At 38.4% G+C, this 18,309-nt stretch overlaps 1 long non-coding RNA gene across 2 annotated transcripts in view; it reads right to left on the bottom strand.

Moving 5' to 3' along the window:
• The window catches only part of LOC116833086 (uncharacterized), a 63,957-nt gene that overhangs the window by 40,855 nt on the left and 4,793 nt on the right, over window positions 1-18,309 (bottom strand). For both annotated transcript variants that reach the window (XR_004375601.2, XR_012657142.1), the window contains exons 2-3: window positions 6,966-7,116; window positions 414-551 (exon numbers count right to left, since the gene is read on the bottom strand). This is a non-coding gene — a long non-coding RNA (uncharacterized LOC116833086). The remainder of the gene's footprint in view (window positions 1-413; window positions 552-6,965; window positions 7,117-18,309) is intronic.

The raw sequence follows: 18,309 nt of genomic DNA, 5'->3' as shown, positions 1-18,309 counted from the left end.
TCTGAGGCTTACTTGTCATCAGGGTCACTTAATATTTTGTAAGGCAGAGTTGATGTAGCATGTTACATAGGAAGACACCCACTGTACTCTCTCATGAAAATTCTGTTTCTTTTCTTTTTAATTTTGTTGTTTCCTGCCGATCTGATATAAAAGTCACACAGAGTGAAAATATATAATTTTCCGTTTTGGGTATGGAAAGACCACATTAATGTTTTTAAAAGTTCATTTAAGTTTTAGGAAAGTCATTCAACAAAAATATGTTTCCAAAGGCATAGGGGAGAAGCTGCTACTCCTGCTACTCCTGCCAAAATATTATCATCTGGGATTACCAGTTATAGTTTGCAAGTATTGTAATGCATTTAAAGTACCTTTTTTTTTAGCTAACAATAACATTAAACAATGACAAGTACTACCTGTGGCAGAAATTACTCAATGTAACTAAATCCCCTACAGCCTCAGAGGCATCTTGACCCCCAGACCTGTGGATGTATCTTGTTTCTATTGGGAAGGGGTGGGGCTCATCAGCCTCTGAATCATTATCATCCTGAGCCCTGTGGAGACAAACCCCTCCCTCAGGTTATTTCTGTGTAACGGGTGACCTGACTCCTTAAACCTAAGCAATGAAAATATGAGACAGAGGAAGCAGAGGGAATAAAACGTGCCAGTCCTGCTAAAAATGACAAATAGCTAAGCTAAAATGAATTCTGGACACTGGAAGACATCCTGGACACTGGAGGACATATAACACTAGAAAAGTGGACACCAGAGAACATATAAAACTAGAAAAGTGCTATAGAGAGTTAAAATATGAGATTTCTCTATGGCAATAGAAGACTAAAGTGTCTAATGTCAGTGGACTTTCAATGGGGAAGTAAAGGTAGAGCTGAGATCTGAATGACCCATTTCAAAGATAACATGCATCTGATAGCAATTAAAAAAAATAGAAAAAACTTGCTGCCCTCACTCAGGCAAAACACTCAACTTGAAACAGATGCTGACCGCATAACTATTTGCTACCTTAATAATAAAATAGTGAACAATGGAAAGATTGTAACTTACCTTGGCACAACGCTATATGCAAACACATAGGAAGAAGAAACAATGCAATATCACTCTCAAAGTAGGACAGCAAGGAGCAGATTCAGGAAATAGATGTCTCACTAAGTCAAAGTGACATTGCCAGATAAATTTAACAGTCAAGAAAGCCAAAGCAAGCAAATCAGACTTAATGTGAAGTCAGACAGAGAGTGAACAGCACTGTACCTCTACAATTATCCAGTCTCCCTAGAGATGATCTCACCAGTGGTGAAACTGTGTCTTGTGATTTCCTCACTTATTTTTTGGTACACAACTTGGGGCTTCAAATGACCCATGACCATTATGATGCCAAGAGAAAATATACCATCTCCAGGACATTGCAACCTACATAATGCTTTATTTTCCTAAAGTCATGTAAACCCAAAAATAAAACTTACAGTAGTATATAGATTCAAAACATTGCAGTATCACCATTGTAAGTCAGAGTACTTAATTTGACTCTTATTTACACTCCATTGAAATTAATGGAGTTATGCCAACATAAAACTGATGTAAGTGAGGCCATAATTGGGCCTATATTGTCAAGGGCAGCGCTATGTTTTTTGCCGCCCCAAGCACAGCAGTCAGGCAGCCTTCGGCGGCATTTCTGTGGGAGGTCCGCCGGTCACGCGGATTCGGTGGCAGTTCTGCGGGTGATCTGCCGTGGCTTCGGAAGTAATTCAGTGGCGGGTACGCCGAAGCCGCGGGACCAGAGGACCTCCCACAGAAACACCGCCGAAGGCTGCCTCACTGCCGCCCCCCGTGGCCTAGTGCTGTCCCTGTATATTGTTTTCTAGGATAAACTTTTTCTTTCATACATGTTTGAGTAAACCAATGATTACAAAGTACTGTACATGCACATATTCAAAGATAAGGCTAGGTATAGAATGACTTTCACTGTCAAACTGGCATTCATTGTATTTTTTATATACCTAATATGTCAATGGTATAATTTCCAACATGAATTTTCCTATCATATTCTACTGTAACTCGCTATCATAATAACTCAATTTCTTGTTTTGATCCACAATTTAAGAACATTAGAAGCTAAGAAAATGGACTCCATGCAGGTGGACTCCTATGCCCACACAGAGCCCCCACAAAGTCAATGGATATTTGCCCATGTGTGCCAAATTGCAAGACTGGACCTAATTTTGTAAAGCTACCAGTATAAATTGTTGGATGTTGAACAGCTCAAGCAGCTGCTTATAATGCTTGGATGGTACAAATCATCTGATCCTTGGGACTACAATTCACAAGAGCCCTCCAGACTACCTCTCCCAGCATTCCATCTCCTAACAGAGCTGAGCTTCAGTGATGGCTGGGTTAGCACCACCCATTCTTACAGGGCCCAGCATATTCTGCGACACTTAAAAAAAAAATATATATATATATATATATATTTTAAATCTAGTGCCTTAGTGGACAGTTTAACAATGGACTGAGAGGAAGAATACACAGAATCAAACACACCATTTCTCTTTCTTTTCTTGGTTCTTCTGGAACTTCCAGCAGCTCCTCTAACCTCCTGTAGAACTAAGAATTACTTACACAGCTTGAGAAAATCCTTTGGCACCTAGTTCCAAATTAGAGAATTATAGCCTCTCTCTTAGCTGTTGTCAGGTGATTAAGCTGCTCTCCTTCCAGTGTTGATTTGGAAGAATGTTGTTGCCAGCCACCCAGCAAATCTAAGTATGGGGAATGGAGAACACATGATGTGTCTCAGGATGAAATGGAGCCTCTTCCACAAAAGGTAATCTGGAGGGCTCCACACAGTATGTGTACTGTAGCTTCTGCTCTGGGCCAGATTTAGGGACAGGCAACCCAGGCGACTGACTGGAGTGCTGGGAGTGGGGGGGCGCCAGGCTCAGAGTGCTGTTTTTGTTGTTAGCATCAAAAGGGAAAATAGAATGTTTAAAGTAAAATGTTTCAGGTATTCCATATGTAGATTCATTTTTCACTAACCTCCTAGAGTGTTCTGGACCTTTGTAGAATCTTGTAGAACCTTACAGACTTTCGGAGCACTACATTTTCCTTGAACCTTCTAGAACGTTGTCAGCCCTACCCTCATGAGTATATAAAGGGTGGGGCATCGCTAGTCAGTCAGTGAGATATAGGAATGAAGTGAAGTGGGAGCTCAGGTGCGATATTGTGAACCTTGTTGTAATGTAATGTGTAATTATGAAAGTGTACTTGTGTTTTAAGACTTGAAGAGTGTAAGTAGCGACTAGTAAAGGACATATTTAATGAGATGCCAGAGATATCTATCGACCTCCTCCCTATGCAACAATATAAAATAAATACCGTTACTTCTTTTGCCATGTTTAACACGTAATGTTTGATGACTTTCTAAGACTGCAGAACATAGAGTTTTGCTCTCCCAAATACTGTCTGTTTTCCCCCATAAAAAATAAAAGATGCCCCTGAAGAAAACTTCAGGGGCTCAGTATAGAAAGTGAAAAGCTCAATTGCAATCTAATTTGCAGAAGGGGGCAAATTTGATGGAAAAATCCGAAACACAACAAACTAGACCAGACTTTAGGCAGAAGTGATCGTCCCAGAACAGAAGAGATTGAGGAGTGAAGCGTAAATTATTGAAGTCCTATTATTAAGGAACTAGCTGAATTAGCTGAAGATGAGGAATGGAAATGTGAGGAAAGTGATGGAGAATCATTTAATTTTCCTGGTAGCGTAAAGGAGAGTGTTGATCAAGAAAAATGTGAGTCACATGAAAAAGGAGAGTAATTACACAGAAAAATCTGGTTTACATGAAAAACAGAGAAACAATAAAGAAGAATCAGCTTTTTATGACAGAAACATCAGTGAGAAAAATTGCACATCACAAATTGACACATCAAATCCTGCTTTATGGCCAGCAATCCTAAACTCTGCTAATATTGATTGTACATTTTAGAATGGGCTGGGCAAAATCGAGGATATGACGTTTCCAGTAAATGATCAGAAGTGACACTTCTCAAAGTCACACTGCTAAAGAGTGTGAATGGTGAGAAACTGAATTGGCATTAGCTAGTTTACTTGAAATCAACTGACAAAATGTTCTGTTTTTTTGCAAAATATATGACAAGAATGCCAAATCTTTGTTTGTACTTTCTGGGTACAATTGCTGGAACAACTTAGCTGATGCTCTGAAGCAACCTGAAAAGCCATCCGGCCATTTTAGGGCCTACTCCAAATGCATGGAGATGGAGTCCAGGCTCAAGCTGAATAAATGCACAGACGCAGAAAACCAGCACATTATTAATGTAGAAACCCAGCATTGGAGGAACGTGCTCGACCATCTGATCTCAATAATCTTCTTCCTTACAAGGAATAATTTGGCTTTCCAGGGCTCATCAGATAAGTTGTTTACCCAACCTAATGGTAATTTCCTCAGTGAGGTATAGCTCTTTGAGAAATATGATGATGTCATGCATGATCACCTACATGGAGTAGTTCATAAAGAAGCTGTGGACCATTACTGTAGCAAAGTCATTCAAAACGAATTGATTGAACTTATGAATGATGGCTCTGCCTACCCTCTGCCAACCCCAATCTCCTTCCCAGAAAGATGCTTCTAGTGGGAGAACAACTTGATAAGAGCCTGTTCATTCCCCCAAGCATAAGGGCTGAGATTCCAAGTAGACTTTATTTAGGCTCCATAAAGAGGATTGGGCAACACAGATTATATATATATATATTTCCTCACTCAAAGAGGATTATATATATATATATCCTCTTTGAGTGACTGTTTGTACAAGTCCCATATAAAGTTAATGAATAAAAGATATATTGGCATATTACACTGTTACATAGCAGTACCAGATCCTTTGTTTTGTTACAATATTTGGATTTCAGTCAATACTGTCAAATTTCAAATAAAAATATGATGATGAATCCTCCAAATAAAAGGGTATTAAAAATTACAGTCATGTTAAAATTACTACACAAACCAACAAAAGCCACAGAGCTCCTGACACACCACCCATAACTCTTGGTACTGTGAAAAAAAGAAGTCATAGTGGTATGAGCTATGTGAGTTGTTAAGCTTAAATTTGAATGCCCTGGCTTCTGTGGTTTGATGGCTTAACTTTAACATTATTCAAAAATAGCATTTCTTTTTAATTACCATATTAAGAACAATATTTCTTAAGTTGTATAATATGGGGTTGGCCAGAGAAGGGAGAACACTCTGCTATAAATATATTTACTTTCTCACACATACTTGTATACATTTAAGTTTAACAAAATTCCTAGGTAGACATCTGATTTGCTCAACTATGTGTTTTGTTAAGTGTTCTGCTTATTTGAAGCTCTTTCTTAGGAGAGAGACATTCTCAGTGGGAGAACAGAAGCATGACAAGAAAAGTAATAAACCAACAATACAAACAGATGATCCTTCCTTGGAGACAGACATAAAGAGAAGTGGAAGACAAGTGAATGCAAATTCCTACTGTGCAAATGAATTATATACAGTATCAGAAACTTGCAGAACATTAAAAATAGAATGTGGCAAATTACACTCAGCAAACAATTTACTTGATGAAGTTAGTCCCTTTTTGTTAGCCAATTATCTGTGATCATACTAAGATTTTAGAAATGTACCCATTATTTGAAATTATTCACCAGTGGCGTACTGTGAACATATTTCAGCCTAGGGATTGCTGAAAAACAATTTTTCATGACATATACTTCAAATTCACTATTTGAAATGCTCTAATTGGTCACCTAAGTCACAAGCTATTATTCCTATCCCTGATGGACTATCCCAAACCCACAATGGGTTTCCAGGATGGCCACATAAAGACTTCTAACATAAATAGTCGTGCAAGTACATACTCACAACTTTTACTCTTTCCATAAATATAACTGCATACAAAAATTCACTTGTCTGAATGCTTGCAGAAAGTAAATGAAAGGGCTGCAAATACTCAGATGAATTGGATTTTATCCCAATGGCTATTCAAGAATATTTTCATGCATTGTTCACCAAGCTCTACTAAAATATGCATTTTAGCTAAAAATGTACTGTGATCAAAACAATTGATACCACATTGATTAGACAATGAATTACTGCATTACCTTCATAAAAAGAGGGTAAGAATATGATGGATGGATCTAGAATTGTCCAAAGAAAAAAGGATAGAGGCAGAAGACTAATAAAGAAGAGAGATCTAAAGATGGACTAAAGCCAGATGAGTAATTGTAAAACAAGAGCAGGAGATGTCAGAATGGGAAATATTCAGACGAAGAAAATAAAGGGAAAAAAAAGAAAAATTTCATTTTCACCTGATAGTGACTAGGATTGTGGAATGCATGCAGCAAAGTAAGTGATTCTGGGGATACTAAGAGCTCATGCCTTTTATGCAGAGTGATAAACAAGCAGGAATGAGAAGGAGCTGTTTCAGATTCTGTTCTGGCATCCGAGCTGGTTCTGTGTCTAATGGAAATATCATTGCTGGTTCTGAGATGTGTGTCTCTGTATGACAACAATTTAGAGGAAAGTATCATTATTTCAAAGGGTAGATTGAAAATTGTGGATTGAGAGGAATTACATATTTAGACTCAACTTTCATCTGGAAAATCTGCCTAGCTGCTTGTGGGTACCCCTCAAAACCTCATTGTACAGTGTCTGGAGGTACACCAAACACCAAGGGACTATAATGTTATTGTATCTTACCAAAGACCCAGTTCTGCGAACACTCATGAAACTAATCCTTATTCACATGAGCTGTAGCACTGGCTTTGATGGGATTTCTCACATGAGAAAGGACTCTTTGAGTGAGTAAGGGTCTATGGGATTAGGTACCTATGGGCACTGTATCTATAAGGCAATATTTATAGCAAGGATGTCATTGCTTCCGACAATAATGTCATCTATTCCTAAGTACCTGTACTGTTGGGTGGCATATATTGTTCATCATCAGAAGGAATGGAAGTGCCCTGATGAGCAGAGATGGGATGTCGAAGAATTCTGTTCCCAGAAAAGGATTTGGTTTTCTTTGTAGAGTTCAGAATATTTCTGTTAATCCAAGGAAACCACTATGACAGAAAAAAGACAGCCAAGACTGTCATTCAAGGAAACAAAGTTGATGCATAAGCAGTCCTGCAATATCTGTATTATCTTATATTACGTGAATCCAGTATTCACCTTGGCTGCTCCATTCAGGACTGAGTGTGATAGCAAACTGCCATCCAACATGTGTGTGTTGCTATCAATTTATCGAGTCTGACTATATGCTAATTTCCCTGCCAAGAGCACATTGCTATTATAATTTATTCTGTTAAGATGCAACTCCGACCTTCAAGAGTTATTCCTATCTATACTCTTTGAAACAATATATAGTTGTGAACAATTTGCCCTTTCTTAAGAATTAAGATATATTCAGGAAACAGTGATATTAGCTACTTAAGGGTTAAAGGTTTTTTAAGTTGATAAGGTCTGAAAACAAGACAATAGATTCCAAAGAGCTAATGAAAGTAAGCAGAAATTAGAGAAACTTTAGCATTGTCAAGATTTATCATTTATTTGTATAACCTTATGCATCTCGGGAGTGATCCAGAAGACTAAAAAAAAGTGGCAACATAATACTACTATTTAAAATAAAATCATAGATTAATACCAGAAAACTACAGACCATTGAATTTAACATCATGTGGGGGAGTCTTTGAAACTATTTTAAGTGACTCCAGCTTTTTTATTTATAGAAACTACTTGGATGTTGGTACTGAAAGCAAGATTTCCAAGCTTTCAAATAATACTCAATCTCAAAGAGCAGTAAATAATGAGGAACAACATGGTCAGATTAAAAAAAAACAAAAACTAAAACCTCAGATCTTTAAAATACCTCGGCTAATGTAGGGAAGTGCACTTCAGATTAGATAACAAAAACATCTTTTGATCAAAAAAATATACAAAGAGAAGGAAATGAAAGCCAAGGGTTCAATCCTGCTCCCATTAAAGGCAATGGCAAAAGTCCTACTGGTTATAGTGAAAACAGGATGATAGCATTTTGTAGCAGTTTCAGAAAAAAGTCCTAAAGCTAATGTGAATATGGTAAACTAAACCTTAGACCATATTGCTATAAAAATGCAATATACCATAAACAAACAATAGCTGATCATACTCCTAGCAAAAATCACCATGATATTAAATTGGGGTTTGAATAAGGGGAAAATAATTAATTGCTAAAATTCCTTTACACTTGTTATAAATCTATCTTAAATCCTGATAGCCCACTTTAATTGTCTGCTGTGCCACCACAGTGCCTCCTGAGCCTTTAATGAGTTGGAATGTGTTGGAAATATTCATAGTACTCAACAGCCTACAGGCTGACACTTCCACATGTGTGATGAGTTTGTATTGGAACAATAGATGCAAAATATGCTTTTCAAGAGGCACAGAAAGTTTTTTCTTGATCAGCTTGAATATTCCAAATACATTTTTTGTTGTTTCTGAAAAGGAAAAGCTGCATCAGCCTCTATATTTTATTCATATTGTCCAGGGTATCTTTTTCCACTGCCAAAAAATAGTATAACTTCATAAATTTTAAGACCAGAAGGGACCATTATGGTAATTTAGTCTGTCCTCTTGCATGACATAGGCCACATATTTCATTCAGTGGTTCCTGCAACTAGCCCAACATCTTGGGATGGAATTAGAGCATATCTTTTAGAAAGATATCCAACTTTGATGTAAAGTGATGGAGAATTTGCCACATCCATGGGTAATCTGTTCCAAAGGTCAATTATCCTTATGTTAGAGTTCAGTACGTTATCTATCAGAGGACAGTTTTAAGCCCACTAACATCTATATAAGGTTTTCAGTCATTCACAGAGAAGTCTTTTTTCAAAAGACAGTATTTTGATTTATAAAAATTTGTGTGTGTTTCTCATTCAGTGACAGTTAAGGTGAATGAGAGGAAAAGACATAGGAAAGAGTGAGAGGGCCAATACCCTGTAATCTTAAACTCTGTATTAAAGATGCTTGATGAGATGAAAAGAGATTAGAACAGGAATGTCCTAACCACTGGACTACAGAATATACTCCTTCAATCACTCCTATTGAAGGTATTCCACTTAAATTAAATAATTCAATAATTAAATATTGATTGGGCTAGAAAAAGAGTGGGACTGATGCTATAGTCCAGTGCAGTTTTTTACTGCAAAAACTTAGGTGCCAAGTGAATTTAGGAATCTATAAGTTTAGGTGGCAGCCAAGCTGCAGTTTTGTGGTCACAGTGGTGCCTACAAACAGGACTTAGGTACCTAAGTCTGGGCATTAGGCCCCTAAGTGCCTTTGTGGATCTGGGCCCTAAGTTCTGATCCAGCAAAACACTTAAGCCTGCACATAATTTTAAACAAGTGTCACTGGAGTCAATGGGATTTATCTGCTTCTGTATATCCTAATAGGTGCCTCTCTGAATCTGTAGGCATCTAAATACTTTTCTAAATCTAGCCCCTAGTTTATAACAAGTTTAGTAAAAAAAAAAAATCTAGAAAAAAAGTACAATGGAAAAATAGATCCTCTATCACAATCACAATTTAAATTCAGAGGCCAATAATATTAATTTTGCTTCCATTCCCAGTTGGTTGCTTCCTAAAAAATAAAGATAGACAGTAGTGTTCAGATGACACAGCAAGACCTTATTCCCAGCTATTACCTTCTGAAAGCAGCCTTTCAGGCAATGATGAGAAAACTGTAGTCCCAACAGTTTAAATGTCTACCAAAAGATAGGTGTAGTGACTGACAATTTGGTCCATCTCTAAAGAGAAAATTAGGGGTGTAAGCAAATACTTCATTTCCCTGAAGAAAGAGTTTGGGGGACAAACAAAATGTAATACTTCTCATCCTCGATCTCAAGTCAAATGTCTCTATTATGGGACAGTATTTTCTCATGCAAGTAAAAGCCAAATTGCTGAAAGACATTGTTGCCTACGGATACTGCTGATTGGGTCATACATATATGTCCTGAGTAAGGAGACAGGAGGGAAGGGCATAATCCAAAGGCAACTGAAGTCAACAGATATAACTTAGGTCGGGGTTCTCAAACTTCATTGCACCACAAACTCCTTCTGACAACAAATATTACTACACGACCCTAGGAGGAGGGACTGAGCCCAACTGAGCCACGCCATGCCGGGTGGGACAGCCAAAACTGAAGCCTGAGTTTCACTGCCCCAGGGCCAAAGCTGAAGCCTGAGAGTTTCAGCCCCAGGCATGGAGCCTGTAACCTGAGCCTTGCCATCTGGGGCTGATGCCCTTGGAGCTTTGGCTCTGGATGGTGGGGCTTGGGCCCCAGGTAGTGGGATTCAGGCTTTGGCTTTGGCTCTGGGCCCCAGAAAGTCTAAACCAGCCCTGGCGACCCATGAAAATGGGTCCCAACCCACCGTTTGTAATTGTAATTGGATTTGTAATTGCAGTGTAGACATACCCTTAGTGTCTCCAAAGTTTTGCTTTTGACTTAAAGGGGGTCAGAATTTTAACTAGACTGCTTTTAAAAGGATTTGCATCACCTTAATGGTTTTCTATTTACATTTCAGAGGAAGTTGGAGGAAATCCTGTCATCTGAAAATAGTTATAAATGTATTTCAGTGTTTGTATCTCAGAGTTCAACCAACCAGTTAGAATATCTCAGTACTCAATTTTCTGCTTCCATGTTTCTCAGTCTATGTTTTTTCAAAAGCCTAAGAATTTGTAGGTGCATGAAAACCAAAGGAACACTTTGCCTTTTCCCTCATTTTCAGGGTACTGTTTTCTCCCCATGCCCTTCAATCATCTCTCTCTGCAGTTTCTTTAACTATCTCTTGAATACATTGATTTTGCTGGCTCGCCTGGTCCTTCTTTGTAATCTTTTCAATATGTGTATTTCCCTTTGGGTGGAATACAGTAGTTGTGTGTTAAATTCCTATCTGCTCCTAATTTCCTAGCCCTTGCATAATGTCATTTTGTTTTTGTGTTTTTGCCAGTGGGAAAAGTTTGTCTAGATCAATTTTATCAGTCTTCTTCATATGCTGAAAAACATCAATTAGATCACCACAAAGTCGCTTTCCTAGTGAGAACAACCCTAATTTCCTAAACCATTGCTTGTTACTTAAATCCTTAGTCTTAGCGAGTATCATGGTTTTGTCATTTGACACACATCTTTAGCTCCCATCATGAAGTCACATGGCAGATCTGGGTTTGCACATAGCTGCAAAAACAACCGGCATATAAACGCAATATACAATCCTTCTGGCAACGTTTGGTAGGTTTTGCTAGTTCCCACCATCTTGAATTTCATGGAAGTATCACAAATAGATTCTTGACATAATCTCAAATAAAGTGTGGTAATACTGTTCTCTGAAAAGTGACTCTCTAAAAATGGCAATGTGGGGTTCTGTTTATTCTCTCTCAATATCTTCCAGAACAAATATGATCAGTCAACAAGTTATGCAATATTTATCCTAACTGCTATCTGTGCAAACTCCCTCTTGATCTGAAAGTCAAGCTGTGGCTTTTATAGGTCTCTTGTCATTACCAGTTTAAAAAAAAAGCTTCTGGGATCGGAATTTAATTAATAAATATGCCAGAGAATAATCTACCTTGTCCTCCCATAGTTGTGTTGGCTCTTCTGTTATAACAGAACTTGTAAAAACTTATTTTTCCCACTCAGATCAGAAGATGAGATTCAAAATTATGTGGAATTCACCAGATAGTCAAACCAAAAACCAGACTGGCCACATTATTATCAATGAGAGTCACTGCTGGATATGAGTTATTAAAAGTGCCAGCTGTGGCAGTGATCATGAACTATTAATTGGGAAGATTAATATTAAGTTAAAGTCCAAATAAAAGATGGGTGCAATTAACACCAAATTTCGAGTTTGATAAACTAAAGGATAGCTTTGTGAAGGAGGCTTACAAAGTGGGACTTGTAGGGCATTTCAGGCCATTAATTTGTGATGATGAAGAAATCTCGCTTACAGACTGGATGTTAAATATTCAAAGAAGTGATACAAAACACAGTGGGGGGGAGGAGTAATTGGAAGATGTAAGCAAAGAAGGAAAATCTGAACCAACAACAAAACAAGAACATACACAGGAAAAGTGTAAACAAGTTAAGAATGCTGTGAAAACTGAAGTAGTAAACACACTGTGCAAAACAGCAAAGAAATCACAAAGATTGGACAAGCAAAAGTTTTGAAAAGAGGAGGCTCAACAACTACAGGTGGCATCAAGAAAACAAAATACTAAAACAATATACAAAAAGATAAATTGTATGGAAACACTATCAGGTCAACAATGCAAGTGAACTTACAACAAATGCCAAAGAGGTGCTGGAAGTATGGAAGGAGCATTTTGAAAAAGTGCTTTACTGCTGGACCCTTTGGTTGATCCGGATGCAAGTATTCTAGACATGCTAAATGAATAGGGCAGTTTGCAAGGCAGAATGGATATCAGCATTGTACCACCACCAGAAGAAGAAATGAAAAATGCAGTGAAGCAGTTAAAAAACGGAAAAGCTGAAGGAATAGACAATATAACAGCTAAGCTGTAAAAAGATGGTGAGACAAATGTTATCAAAACACTAGGAAAAAATATACAAGAAGGTCTGAGAGGAAGAGGAGGTACCAGATGACTGGCTAATTGCGATACTTGCACCAGGTCTTGAAAAAAAAGGAGATCCTACTGATCTGAATAACTGTAGAGGTAAACATTACTGTCAGTACCAGGAAAAAATCTTGATAAAAGTAATTGTTAAAAACTAAAGGCTGGTTTTAGAGGAAGTAGAAGTTGAGGAATAGTGTGGCTTTAGAACAGACTGAAGCTGCATTGACCAGATATTCACCCTCCGACAGCTGATGGAAAAAAGCAAGAAAGGGAATTAAAGATGTTTGGTGTTTTCATTGACTTCAAAAGGCATTTGATTTGTTTTTAAGGGAAGCATTATGATAAGATAATTGCAATTATAAAAGCTATGTACAAAGACTCGTTCAATGCTGTATGAATTGGTGGGAAATTAAACAACTGGTTCAAGTTTGGTGTAAGAGAAGGGGGGCATGCAATCACCATTGCTTTTCATCATGTTCTTATATTGGACATTAAGAATATTAGATGAGTTGGAGGGTGTAACACTGGATGATCTTTAATTTATGCAGTTGATATGATACAACTGGCAGATACATTTGAATTAAATTATGCAAAGTGAGAGTTTAATATATAGCTATTATTTTCTGTTCTACATTTTCCTTCTCTTCATTTGAGTTTTCATTAATCTCATGCACTTTTCTAGATTAACATTTATGTTCAGAGGCATGCATTCCCATATTCATCTTCTATCAGGAGGGTATTATGAGCCTCTTAACTTGCACCATAAATCCCTCTCCCCCACACATTAGCAATCTTATCTTGCACTGTGTAGAGGGCCTGCTTTGAGGTAATGAGTTCCCCAAATGTGCCTCTGGGTTAAAAAGTTCAAGGAACATCTCACCTCACAGGACTGAGTTCAATGGGAATTTAGGCCTCAATTCAGCAAAGCATTTTAGTACATATTAAGTCTTCCCCTATTCAGCAAAGCAGATGCTTAACTTTAAACACATGCTTAAATCCCATAGAAGTCAACATGGACTTAAGCACTTCCTTAAAAATTAAGCATGTGCTTAAATGTTTTGGTGACTCAAAGCATTAAGGCAGTTAGTTGCTTGTAGGATCAGGTGCCAGTACAAATTCAATAAAATGGGATCAATCCTCAAAGTATAACCATTAATATATCAACTGAAATATCATGTGGTTGGTGGTGGGAACACCACCATGGACCCCCCCACATCCTTTCCCAGCCCACACCTCCCAAAACTGTGGAATGTGATACCTGTGGAGCCCAAAGAAAGGTTTTTCTTTAGGTCACTTCTCCCTTTCAGTTACTGGCCCTGATAACCTTCTAGATCTATTGGATTTTTATCCTCTCCATCAACAGAATTGGATCCACAGTATGGCTCTAGAACATGGCATGGTATGGATAATAATTTCAAACTCTTCAAAAAACAAACAAACAAAAACCAACAATAAAACCAAACCAAATGTGTCAGAAAATAGAACAATAATCTTGAGATCTGAGTAGAAAATTGGAATTCTGATTTGGATTTATGCAGAAAAACATTGCCAGTTATTTCATAGTACAGTTATCAAGTAAGAAGGAGAGAAGACAGAGATCTATGGTGAAGTCAAAGGGTATTTTGTCATTGATTTCAGTGGAGCCAGGATTTCACCACTAATGCTTAGTAAAGGTGTAAAAGTTGTCACTTTAAAGTTACCATGTAATCAATCCCAAGATTAATGAATGAAAGATCTGTAATTTTTTCAAACTACACATACTTTTATTTGTGGGTGATACTTCCATTTAATTAAACACAGCCTCCTCCTCTCCATGACATATTTTGAAAGCAGTTGTAGATTCTTATATGGATTTTAGCAACTTTCCCACATTCCAGCAAAGCCGACTTAAGCCATTGCCTTTCACTGAGTCCTCTTCTTTTTCCTTTTACTTCGGTAAAATGGACATGAATATAATAGAAACTAAATGAAAATAATTTGGATCCCTGGCCAGGATATTTTCTTGATAGCAGCAATATTTTATCATTTTGGCTGCTTTTATCGCCTGCAATAAATTTAGATTGGATGCTTATCTGCTTCTATTATCTCCATCATCCCAACCACTAAAAAGTTACATTTGTAGAGGAGGAAGTTTGAGGAGCTTTTATGTGGTTATTTTCATTGGGGAAACTACTAGCTTGGTATCCATACGTTCAGCATATCTATCTTACTTTATGTCTGGCTTTTGGAGAGGTAGCAATGTGGTTTCCAGAGGAAAAAAGAGGGAAGACGGAGTGCCAAATTGTGCTATATATATATAAATTATTAAATAATCATAGGTATTGTAACATATGATTAAGACAATCCATCATGATGAGTCAAGAGACGCTAAATCTCAAATTTCTTGGGCTTGATCTTCAATTGATGTAAATTGAAAAAAAAACCCACCTAAACATGGCACATGAACATGCCAAATATTTCACAAACAATATTTTTAACACACATGTTACCAGTAATGAGATTTTTTCACACCATTCTATTGCTTAAAAATAATTACTTAAAAACAGATAAACATAAAGGTCAGTATATTCAAACCTGAGTGCCTAATGTAACGCTCCGAAGGGCCTGATCCAGAGCATGTTGATGTCAATGCGAAGTCTCTCTCTGTTGAAATAAGCAATCTGCCAGCTACCTTAAACAATAATCAAGTAACCTGTTCTCATCTGAAACATACACAGAATGTGTCATGTAGCCTGTTCTTCAGTAATAAGCCCAGTAGCATGAAAAGGGTTATACCATGGGCAGAGTAAGGAAAAAACATATGCCTCTTAACTGTGATGTGGACTTTTCTATTGAACCCACTTTCTGTATAAACAGTCAAATAATAGAGCTGAAGAGTGAATGAACAGTGGCACACTCAGCACGGAGTACAGAATGTTCATCTATTTCTTAGCTACCCAGATCCACAGCAAGCTTGGTATGGGAGAATTTTCCTCAATTGTCTAGAAGAAAAAGAGTAATTTTATATTCAGATGGAGACCATTATTCTCACTTGTCCTCCTGTGACACAGAGCCAAAACATACTGAGTGAGAAGTCTAGAACATCATTACACCTGTACTGAGGAAGTGTGGTGTACTGAAATTGTAAGCTGCCACTTTAAATGCTCAAGGTTTTTTCCTGGTCCTGCTTGCAGGGACTTCTGTAGGGAAGCGCGTGACCTAGGCCTAGCTGCAGATAGTCAGCAAGCAGCCAGCTGGAGCAGGGGTTCTCAAACTCGAGGTTGGGACCCCTCAGGGGGTCATGAGGTTATTATATTGGGGGTCATGAGCTGTCAGCCTCCACTCCCCGTTTTGCCTCCAGCATTTATAATGGTGTTAAATATATTAAAAAGTGCTTTTAATTTATATGGGGGGGAGGGGCTTGCACTCAGAGGCTTGCTATGTGAAAGGGGTCACCAGTACAAAAGTTTCAGAACCACTGAGCTAGGGTAAGGTAGGGTGAATGTTACTTTCCTGCTTTATGGAGCAGCCTCCATTCTCTCTCTGTCTCTGGGTTCTTGTGTGTTATCATTCTGAATTTTAGGAAATAACAGTGTTATGTTGCAACCTTCCAGCAACAGTATTTTGTTTTTACCTAACTTCTCATGTTTATGCTGTGAAACCAGAGGTGAAAGTAAGCTGATACAGTCCAGTGCCGGACCAGACCGGCTTCTAAGGCAGTGATTTAAAAGGCCTGGGGCTCCGACCCCTGCGGGGAGCCCCAAGCCCTTTAAATCGCTGCCAGAGCCCCGGGACTCTGGCAGCTGGGCTCTGGTGGTGATTTAAAGGGCCCGGGGATCCTTGCAATGACAGGAGCACTGGGCCCTTTAAATCACCACCTGAGCCCTGCCACCTCGGGCTCTTTAATTCTCTCCTGAGCTCCCAGCAGCCTCTGCAGCTGGTAGCTCCAGGGTGATTTAAAGGTCCTAGGGCTCCTAGCCACAGCCAGAGCCCCAGGGCCTTTAAATCTTGAAATGCTTCACCTCTTCCAGTTGAGGCCACGCCTCTTCTGGTTGAGGCCATGTCCCTGCTCAGGACTCTGGCATACTGGTAAGTCCTTTAAACTACCTTCACCCCTGTGTGAAACATAACAAAAGGAAGTGGACATTTGCTCTATAAAGCAGACTTACTTTCCTGTGGAAATAACAGATGCTGTGGCTCTTCAACAGCAGCAGCCATTAATGTTGGGGGGAAAGGAAGACTTCATTCAGAATCCATTCAGTCTTTGTCTAATGCACTTACAAGCATTTCTTGGATACCATCCATCCCAACAAATCTAATCAAACTTAACAATGATGGACCTCTTCAGTGTTTTCTGATGTTCTGGGAGTTTGATATGCCAGATCTTAACAAGATAATAGGGGCTTAATTGTGCAAAGTACTAACTGCACTGCTTACAACACCCACTGAAGTCAGGGGGACACCATGGCAATTCTTGCATAATAACTACAGGGATAGTTCTGTCTTTTTTTTTAAAAAAAAAATCAGGCTTGGAATGGACCTCAGGAGGTCATCTAGTCCAACCCCCTGCTCAAAGCAAGACTGAGCCCCAGGCAGATTTTTGCCCTAGATCCCTAAATGGCCCTCTCAAGGACTGAACTCACAACCTTGGGTTTAGCAAGCCAATTTTCAAACTGCTGAGCTATCCCTCCCCTCTCAATTCCAGTATTGACAAAGAAAGTCAGGTGGCATGGACTGGACTAACAGATATTTTTCCCTTCTGCCATGGCGTGCAGAGCACCTGGGAACTGCAGGGATCAGACACTCCACCATCTTCAAGGTTTATGTAGCAGCCATGGTTCCTTTGCAGGTCCCAGAGCTCTGGCAAATTACTGTATTTCAGGCAGACTCAGCTCTTTTGGGGTGGTGAGCCTCTTCACATATTGGGCAACTGTGGCCACTATTCACCAATTTAAAAATGCTTCATTTATAATTTAAGGTCATTTTTTCAATGAATCAAAGGGAAATATTTCAAAACTTAATTCCTTAGCTATATCCAAGAAGATCACAGAGTGAGAGCAAGCCAGGAGTGTAATAAACACTCCTTTAAAGTACTTCACACTTTTGTTGGAAGTCTTTGAGTGACGTAGCCTTTGAGAGAATTTTCATTGGGGGCACATATATAGCTGTCAGATTTGACATATGAAATCAAGTTAATCTGCTTCAAATTAAATTTGAGAAGAATGAGGGTAAAAATTAAGCACAATTGGTTTAGAATCAAATGGCTACTTTGTCGTTCTTGACCCTTTTATTTATTGTAAATATTTGGCTTGCCTTGGAGTAATTTTTATTTTTAATGTCTGTAATTAATGACGTGGTTCATTAGCTACAGAGGAGCTAATGTAGTTCTGCAATACAGTAGTTCACATAATTGTGAGAGGTAACTCATTCCACATGCTCAAATACTGTATTTCCAAAATATTTTCCTAATAGTTCTTAAATAGAAATATTTCTAATAGGCCACGTCTACACTACGGGATAATATCAAATTAGCTAAAATCAGTTTAATAAAACTGATATTACAAAGTCGATTGTGCGCGTCCACACTAGGCACATTAATTCGATGGTGTGCGTCCATGGTCCAAGGCTAGCGTCGATTTCTGGAGCGGTGCACTGTGGGTAGC

Source organism: Chelonoidis abingdonii, chromosome 17 (genome assembly GCF_003597395.2).
Source record: "Chelonoidis abingdonii isolate Lonesome George chromosome 17, CheloAbing_2.0, whole genome shotgun sequence".
NCBI classification, from domain to species: domain Eukaryota; kingdom Metazoa; phylum Chordata; order Testudines; family Testudinidae; genus Chelonoidis; species Chelonoidis abingdonii.
Note: the sequence above shows the minus strand (reverse complement) of the source record. Positions and strands in the feature narration are given on the sequence as shown.